Source organism: Globicephala melas, chromosome 1 (assembly GCF_963455315.2).
Source record: "Globicephala melas chromosome 1, mGloMel1.2, whole genome shotgun sequence".
Lineage (NCBI taxonomy): Eukaryota > Metazoa > Chordata > Mammalia > Artiodactyla > Delphinidae > Globicephala > Globicephala melas.
In genome coordinates, this window is record NC_083314.1 from 75,757,258 (window position 1) to 75,765,793 (window position 8,536).

An 8,536-nucleotide genomic window follows, 5' to 3' on the forward strand; every position below is an offset into this window, starting at 1 on the left:
ATAAATTATTTTTTTTTAAGTGGAGACCCAAAACAAAACAAAATAAAACAGGGACTTACCCGGCAGTCCAGTGGTTAAGACTCCCCGCTTCCACTGCAGGGGGCGCAGGTTCAATCTCTGATTGGGGACTAAGATCCCACATGCCTCACAGCGTGGCCAAAAAACCAAAAACAAACAAAAACCTAAAAAAATACCCCAGAAAGTAGAGACCCAGGGTGAGACAGCCCCCAGTGGGCAGCCTGGTTATTTGAGACATGCAAAGCATTCTTCCTTTTTTTATTCTTTCTACAAACACCCTATTTATGGCATAGCTAGTAAGTCACTGGCATTTGAAATCTGCACTTTCACATATATTTTATCTCATTGAATTCTCACCTGTAAGATTTCCCCTTTGGTGTGAGGACCTTGGTCAAAGCTTTCCAGCTCAAGAGTGGCAGAGCCACACCCAGAATCTGTTTCGTCTGCCTTTAAGTCTGCACACCTCTACAGAGACGCCTCCGAGGCACCTGTGGATCCTTCCCAGAGCCATGTCTTCCTTCCCTCACCACCTACCCGTCAAGGCCCTGGGTCACCGCTCTCCTGCTCAGCTCATGCCTTGTGGGGTGGGGAGGGAGGACAATTAACAAAGTATACAGATAAGAGACAGGCAGAGGAGCACCAGAAAGCCCAGAGCAATCCAGAAAGGAAGGGATGCTTCCAGGAAGAAGGAGGAGGCTCACTGGGCCCTGTGGAGGCTGGGGCAAAGACACTTCGAGAAGGGGCACGGCCTGCTAGGCAATGGGCCAAAGGAGGAGTGAGAGCTCCTGGAGAAAGGCCCATTTAATACCCACCTGGTTTGCTTCTGTGGTCTGATGGGAGTCAGGTATCAGCTGCCAGCTAGCTCACCCCGAGAGAGAAGAGCAATTGAAACAGGCCAGGAAGGGAAGCCAATTCAGGCTCCAGCCTTCCTTGTTGTTGCCCAGCTAACATGAAACTCCCTGGGCCTGCCAAAGTGCTGCCTGGGTGCAAGTCTTGAGTCCACCATGACCAGCTGGATGAACTTCAACAAGCCACGTGACCTCTCTGAGTGGGCTCCAAATTGCAAATTGAGCATACCAGCGTGATTTAGGTGACCTGTGTGTTTTTAATGGATCACAGGATAAATGTGTGCCCCCTATCTAATTAGCTCACAGAGCAGAGTTGAGAAGCAAGAGTGGAAACTAAGGAAAAGGTCTTTATAAGTATTCAAGTCCGTTCAAATCCAAGGAATTTTTTTTTTGGCTGCATTGGGTCTTCGTTGCTGCGCGTGGGCTTTCTCTAGTTGCGGTGATCAGGGGCTACTGTTCGTTGCGGTGCGCAGGCTTCTCATTGCGGTGGCTTCTCTTGTTGCAGAGCACGAGCTCTAGGCGTGCAGGCTTCAGTAATTGCAGCACGTGGGCTCAGTAGCTGTGGCTCGCGGGATCTAGAGCGCAGGCTCAGTAGTTATGGCACACGGCCTTAGTTGCTCCACGGCATGTGGGATCTTCCCGGACCAGGGCTCGAACCCGTGTTCCCTGCATTGGCAGGCGGATTCTTAACCACTGCGCCACCAGGGAAGTCCCAATCCAAGGAATTATTGATCCACTCTCATTGCAAACCCCAAGTTCAGGAAATGGGGGATGAGACCTGGGGTTGAAGGAGAGAAGATTGATAGAGGGGGAGGCTATGTCTCCCAGAACTAAAGCCTCTCATTTCCCCGTTCCAGTCTGGGACTTCCCAGAAGTGACCTTCCTAACAGAACTCAGGGGAAGTCAGGGACAGTGCGATTTCAGTCTGGCTAGGTGGCTAGGACAAAAGCCCCTGGGGTCTCCTAGTCCCAGCCTAACCCCCACTGGGAAACACTCAGCAGGGCAAAGACCAAGGTCTCCTAAACACACTAGGACGCTGGGAAGAGAGAAGGTGTCAGAGCCACCCCTCCCCCAGTCACCAGGAAGCCTCAAGTACTAACAGAAAGAACACAGCTTTGCAGTCAACCAGCCCTGGGTTCAAACCCTGCTTTCAGTCCTTGTTGGTTGTATGATTTGGAATTAATTACCTAACCTCTGTGAATGTCATTTTTCTCCTCCTTCAAATGGAGATAATATGTATCTCACAGGTTTGTGGCAGGTCCTCTTCCTCACGTGGTTGAGAGCAAATGCTCCAGCTTTCAGCTGCATCCCAGACCATTAGGGCAGTGTCCAGTTTAGCTATTGTAGTTTGTGGTCTCTGTTTTGTTTTGTTTTTATTTATTTACTTAGTTTCACCGGGTTGCAGCTCGGCAGCTCCTTAGTTGAGGCACATGGGCTCCTTTAGTTGTGGCATTCAAACTCAGTTGCCGCATGCATGTGGGATCCAGTCCCCTGAACAAGGATTGAACCTGGGCCCCCTGCATTGGGAGCACAGAGTCTTAACCACTGCGCCACCAGGGAAGTCCCCTAGTTTGTGGTCTCTTGTTACAAAAGCCAACCTGAGTCCTCCAGGAGACTTTCCCTCAATGGGTTAGGTATCCCTCTCTGTCTTTTCGTGGCCCCAGAGCTTACCCCAACCATAACTCTGATCACTAAATACAGTCAGCACCTGAATTCTTGTCTGTCTTCTCCACTGCTTGGAACTTCTCCAGGACAGGGACACATCTTTGTCGTTGTGTCTCAGAGCATAGCACAGGGTCTGCCCCAACAATAAATTTGTATGGAATTAATTTTGATGTTTTTTATAACATACACCAAAAAGTAGAGAAATATTCTAATAGGCCTCCATGCAATTGTCACCCAGATTTCACAATTGCCAACATTTTGTCCATCTGATTTTATTCAACTACTTCCCTTTTCTTCTCCTGTACCAACCACTACGCTTTTCTTTGCTGGAATATTTTAAATCGAACCCCCAAAATCAATATTATTATGCCCATAAACACTTCAAGATGTATCTCTAATACATAAGGAATTTTTTAACACAACAAACAAAATTAATGGTAATTCTTTAATGTTACCTAAGGCCCAATGTTCAGATTTCCTGTTCAGTCCATGTTCCATGTTCAGATTTCCTGGATTGTCTCAAAAACATCTTTTGCAATTGGTTTGTTCAAATCAGAATTCAAATCAGGTCTACATATTGCATTTGGTTGGTATGTGTCTTACGTCATTTTTCAATAAACACTTCTTCCTTCCCCCTTTTTCACGCTATTTAATTGTTGAGGAAACTGGGTCATTTGTTGGAAGAATTGCCTATATTCTGGATTTGGCTGATTGCATCCTCAAGTCTTTGTTTTAACTCTCTCCTCTACTTCCCTGTAAACTAGTAGTTAGGTTGGAGGCTTCATTAGAATCAGAATTCTTCTGAGGCATGTACTCACTCCTGTTGCATTCTCTCAGGAGACACACAGGCCTGGTGACCCCACTTTTAGTGGCGCCCAACCTGATGGTTTTAGGAGCTCTTGATGTGCGTTTGAAATTTAGCTGAATGGAAGAAGGAGACAAGAAAGTCCATCTAGTGATGACAGAGAGGAGGTGAAATCTAGGTGGTTGAATAGGAATTTTGTTTAGCAGAGAAAATAGGCAAGGTGTAGGGAACTGTGTGTGCAAAGGCAAGACACTGAGAGAGAGAGAGAGAGTGTAAGGATTCTGGAGTGGGCTGAGGCGTGGAGAAAGGGAGGCGATGTGGCTAGAAGTGATCTGGGTCCAGACAGTAAAGGGTTTTTACATGCCCTGATGAGTCAGTAATGTCCTTGAACAGAGCAGGCTGATCAGACTGATTTTTAGACAGACAACTCTGGCTGCACTGGTGGGGACCTACCAGCGATGGAGACCCCAGGCAGGAAAAGTCTGGGCACTAGATGAGCGGAGGCAGCCCGCCGTCCCTGGCAGTGAGGACGGAGAGAGGGTGCATTTGGAAAATGTTTGGAATTGACAGGTTTTGTTGGCCGATGTTAGATGTGGCCGGTGAGAGTCTCCCAGTTTCACTAAGATGCAGAGAGAGAGTTGAGGAAGCGGTGCAGGATGGGGTGTGGGTAAGGAATAGAAAAGAAGTTGACTTGGCTGTAGTAGAAGGTGCGGGGTGCAGGGGGGCTGACCGGTGGGATGTGGTCCCACCACAGTGGTGAGAGGGGGCCTGTTGGAGATGAGGGTCTGCAGCCCAGGAGAGAGGCTGGGGCGGGCTGGGCCCTGTTGAGTCCCACTGAGAGCTGGGCCCCCTCATTCATCACTCACAGTTATTGAGCACCTACGTGGCACTAGAAATGTAGCAGTGGACAAAACAGACAAAGTCCCTGTCCTCCTGAAACTGACTCTCTAGGTGAGGTGGGAACACTTTTTACAAGTGAAATGTATAAAAGTCTAGCCGGGAAGGAGAGCAAAGCAGGGAAGGGAAGATTGCGATGTTAAACGGAGTGATCAGAGAAGGCCTCACTGGTAAGGTGATACAGGAAAAGAAATCAGAAAGAATAGGCAAGGTATTGCTTCCTTACTTAGGGGAAGGGCGTTCTTTTCAGATAGAGGGGGACCTGCAAATGCAGCGGCCCTCTCTGAGGCAGGAGTTGACCTTCCTCGTTTGAGAAACAGCAAGGAGGTCAGTATGACCTGATTAAAGGGACAAGAGGAGGAGGACTGAGAGGTAGCAGGGTCTTGTAACGACTTTGGCTTTTACTCCGAGTGTGATGGGGCACATTGGTGGGTGTTAAGCAGTGTGTTCTGTTCTCACCCTCTACCTCCTCCTCCCCAAACCTCAGTGCATGGCTCTTCCACTCACCCCTCCTTTCCCCAGAGTGGAGCCCTCTGCCCTGCCCCACATGCAACATGGGAGCTGGGCCAAATGGGACAGGCCTTCACAAAAAGCTCCAGGAGGAGGCAAAGACCTGGGCCCATACACCCATATTCATAGAAGCATTACTCACAAGAGTCAAAAGGCAGCAACAACCCAAGTGTCCATCAACAGAGGAATGGATAAACACTGTGTGGCATATATAGATGATGGAATATTATTCAACCTTGAAAACGAAGGAAATTCTGACACATGAAACCACATGGATGAACCTTGAAGGCACTGTGCTAAGTAAAATAAGTCAGGCACAAAAGAAAAAATACTGTATGATTCCACTTACATGAGGTACCTAGAGTAGTCAAATTCACAGAGACAGAAAGTAGAATAGATGTTGCCAGGAACTGGGGAGAGGGAAGAATGGGGAGTTACTGTTTAATTGGTATAGTGTGTGTTTGAGTGGATGAAAAAGTTTTGGGAATAAACAGTAGTGGTTACCCATCATTGTGAATGTACTTAAGGCCACTGAATTGTACACCTAAAAATGGCTAAAATGGTAAATTTTATCTAATGTATATTTTACCACAGTTTTTTTCAAAAGAGAAAGGAGATATGGGCCTAGACTGGCCTCTGTCTCCAGCTCTTCTCTGGCTAGTATCCTCCCATGCAAACGAGGGGTTCCATGGATGGACTTCAGGAAGCTTATTACAAAAGTTGTGAGCAAAATTGAGGCCTCTCTTCAGATGCAAGGCGTTCAAGATCTCCTTTAAGCGGGAAAAAAAGAAAAGTTCAGAATAGTATGGATGGTACCATGCTGCCACGTGAATAAAAAAGGGAACAATTATATATTGTTTGTACCTGCATTATCTATTTCTTGGAGAATACATAGAAAATTCATAAATCTGGTAACGTGCAGGGGGGAACCGAGTGGCTGGGCAGGGGAATGAAGTTGGGAAGGAAGAAACTCTTGACCTATACCTCGTACCTCTGAATTTTGTAGATTGTGCAAATATCTATTCAAATAAATGTAAGTACATTTTGGACAAATTCTATTGCACTTTTGGAAATACAAAGGCAGGGCCCCACCCCCGATATTCTGATGACTGCAGTGGGAGAGGAGTCACCATATTTTCAGGAGAACAAGAGCAATAATTCCGAGCTCTCTGTTCGGGCCGTGCTCACAACACGTCCACGTACCACGTACATTATCGCGCTGAGCGCTCCGGAAGGTTTATTATCTCGGTTTGCAGATGACGAAACCGACGCTCAGAGCGTCTCTCCGCCTCACCCTGGCTCACGGTTGGGGGCGGGGGCGCGGGCCCGGGGCCTCCTCGGCCCAGCGTCCCCGCCCTCGCCTTTGTGCCAGCTGGCGGCTCTCGGGCGCCCCTCGCAGGCCTGCCGGCAGCCTTTTCCCGGATGAGGAGGGCGGGTGTTCTCTGGTTTGCAGAATAAAGCCACCTTAGGCTGGGGACAAAGCCTGGATTTTGTGTGCGTGTGTGAGAGCTCAAGTGGCATAAGTGGATGTGTGTGAGTGTGTGTCTCTGTAAGGAAAAGTGTGTGAGGTTCCTGTGTGTCTGTGTCTAACTGTGTGAGTCTGTTGTATGAGTGTGTGCTGATGGTGTGAGTGTAGACTCCGTGTGTGTTAGGGTTGGGTGGGGTGTGCATCGGTGGAATGCGGGTGTTTGTGTGCACATGTGTGCGCATACGCGCATGTGCATGTGTCCCGGCATTGGTCAGTCTCTGTCCTTGACCCTGTACAGCTCTGGTATCACCTCCGTGAAGCCACCCTGAACTCCCTCACCAGCATGGCTCAGTCTCTCCTGGTGCTCTCTGTGTTCTGTGTACAACCCCATCACCCCGCCTGACACACTTTATTAAACCTTGCTGCTAGCATTCCTGCCGCTCCCCAGTCACGGCACATGGTAGGGGCGCCATCCATGCTTGTGTGTGTGTCTGATGTCACATGCTTGTGTCTGAAGGTGTCAGGGTGCGTGTGTTTGCGGGGATGGGGAGGGGTCGAATCTGACAGAGCTGAGTATGCCCATTCTGTTTGGATCCTGGGGGCCTAGAGTCCTTCTCCCAGATTTCTCACCCACAGACCTCCTGCTCAGGGCTGCCTGACCCTGTGACAGAGTGCAGGCCATCTCTCACGTGGTTACTTGTGGGCCCAGGGTCAGCCAGACTGTTTTTCCTCTGCGGCCTGATTTTAGGTTGAAGCCGCTGTCCCTCGGCTGGAGAGGCCAGGGGCTGCTTTGGGGCACCAGCCCCGCCTCCTACTGGCTGCTTGGGACTTGGATCTCTCGGAATTTTGTTCTTTCAACTGGTCCTGGAGTCAGTTCTAAATTGTCAGGCCAACCTTAAATGTCCCTCTCCAACCCCCAAGCACAAAGCCTGAGTCTCCAGCCCCTGAAGTCTATTATGTTCACTCTGGTAACAACTTTTGTCCATCTTTATTTGTTCTGTCTTCTATACATAGAGCCTAGGACCCCAAGCTCCTTCCCCCTCGGGAAGTCCTTCCTACTATCTATTTTCTTTCTTTTCCAACCAGGGTTTGAGGCTTCTCCCCTTTTCTTCCACTGAAACAGTCCTGAGAGGGAAGGAATGGAGCTCAGTGGTTACAACTCAGACTCTAGAACCACACTGTCTGGGCCTGAATCCCAGCTCCACCACTGCCAAGATCTTTAGCTCCAGACAGGTGTATCAGACCAAAGTCTTTCTCAAATTAGATAATTTGATAGTTTCATAAGAGGATTATGTACAAAGGTATGGGCAGGGTGTTGGTAAACCACACAAGGGACAGTGCATTACCCCAGAGCTAGTAGCAGTGGCTTAGTTACCACCCTCAGGGGCCCAGGAGCTGGAGGGAGCATGTTTCCTAGAATCCGGAGAGAGAGGGCCCCCCAGTAGGCCCTACAGCAACCTCACAGAGGGGAGGGGCAGGTAAACGCCCAGCCTTACTCTCCTCCATCTCATCTCCTATTCGTGCCACTCTCCACAGCCAAGCCCTACAGAAGCCATGGGGCAAGGCCTTCAGCCTCCTGGCCACAGAGCAGAGTGGAAAGGGTAGAGAAAGGATCTGGAGTGGCAACAGAAGATGCTCAATGCACCCTGCTAGCTTCTGTTCCCTCATCTGTAAAACAGGCTTCGCCGGTGGTCCAGTGGTTAAGACTCTGTGCTCCCAATGCAGGGGACTTCCCTGGCAGTCCAGTGGTTAGGACTCTGCGCTCTCACTGCCGAGGGCCCGGGGTTCAAGCCCTGGCCGGGGAACTAAGATCCCACAAGCTGCGCAGCGTGGCCAAAAAAAAATTTTTAATCAAAAAAAATAAAGGAAACAGGCTATGAGTCCAACCTTCCTTCCGGATCGTCACGATGATAAAAGGAGAGGATGTGTATGAGGCCTTGAATGCTGTTCCAGCGTATGCTGAGTGCTCAGTGAACATATCCAACTGTCTGCGTGTTGATTCTAATGATGAACTGACATGTCAAACTTAAACCTGTCTAAAACAGGAACTTTGAATGTTTTCCCCTGCCAACCTCTTTCTTCCCTAGTCTTAGTGAGTGGCACGACTATCTGCGCAACTGCTCAAGCCAGACACCGCAGTGCCATCCTTTAGGGATGAAAGCCTCCTGCTCCCTCTCTCCACATCTCTCCATCATTCCATCCTGTCTGCTTTTCTCCAAAATACATCTCAAATCTGTCTCCTTCTCTCCATTTCTACTGCCACGATGCTAGTCCTCCCACCTAGATTACTACTAAAAGCCCTCACTGGTCTCGCTACACCTACTG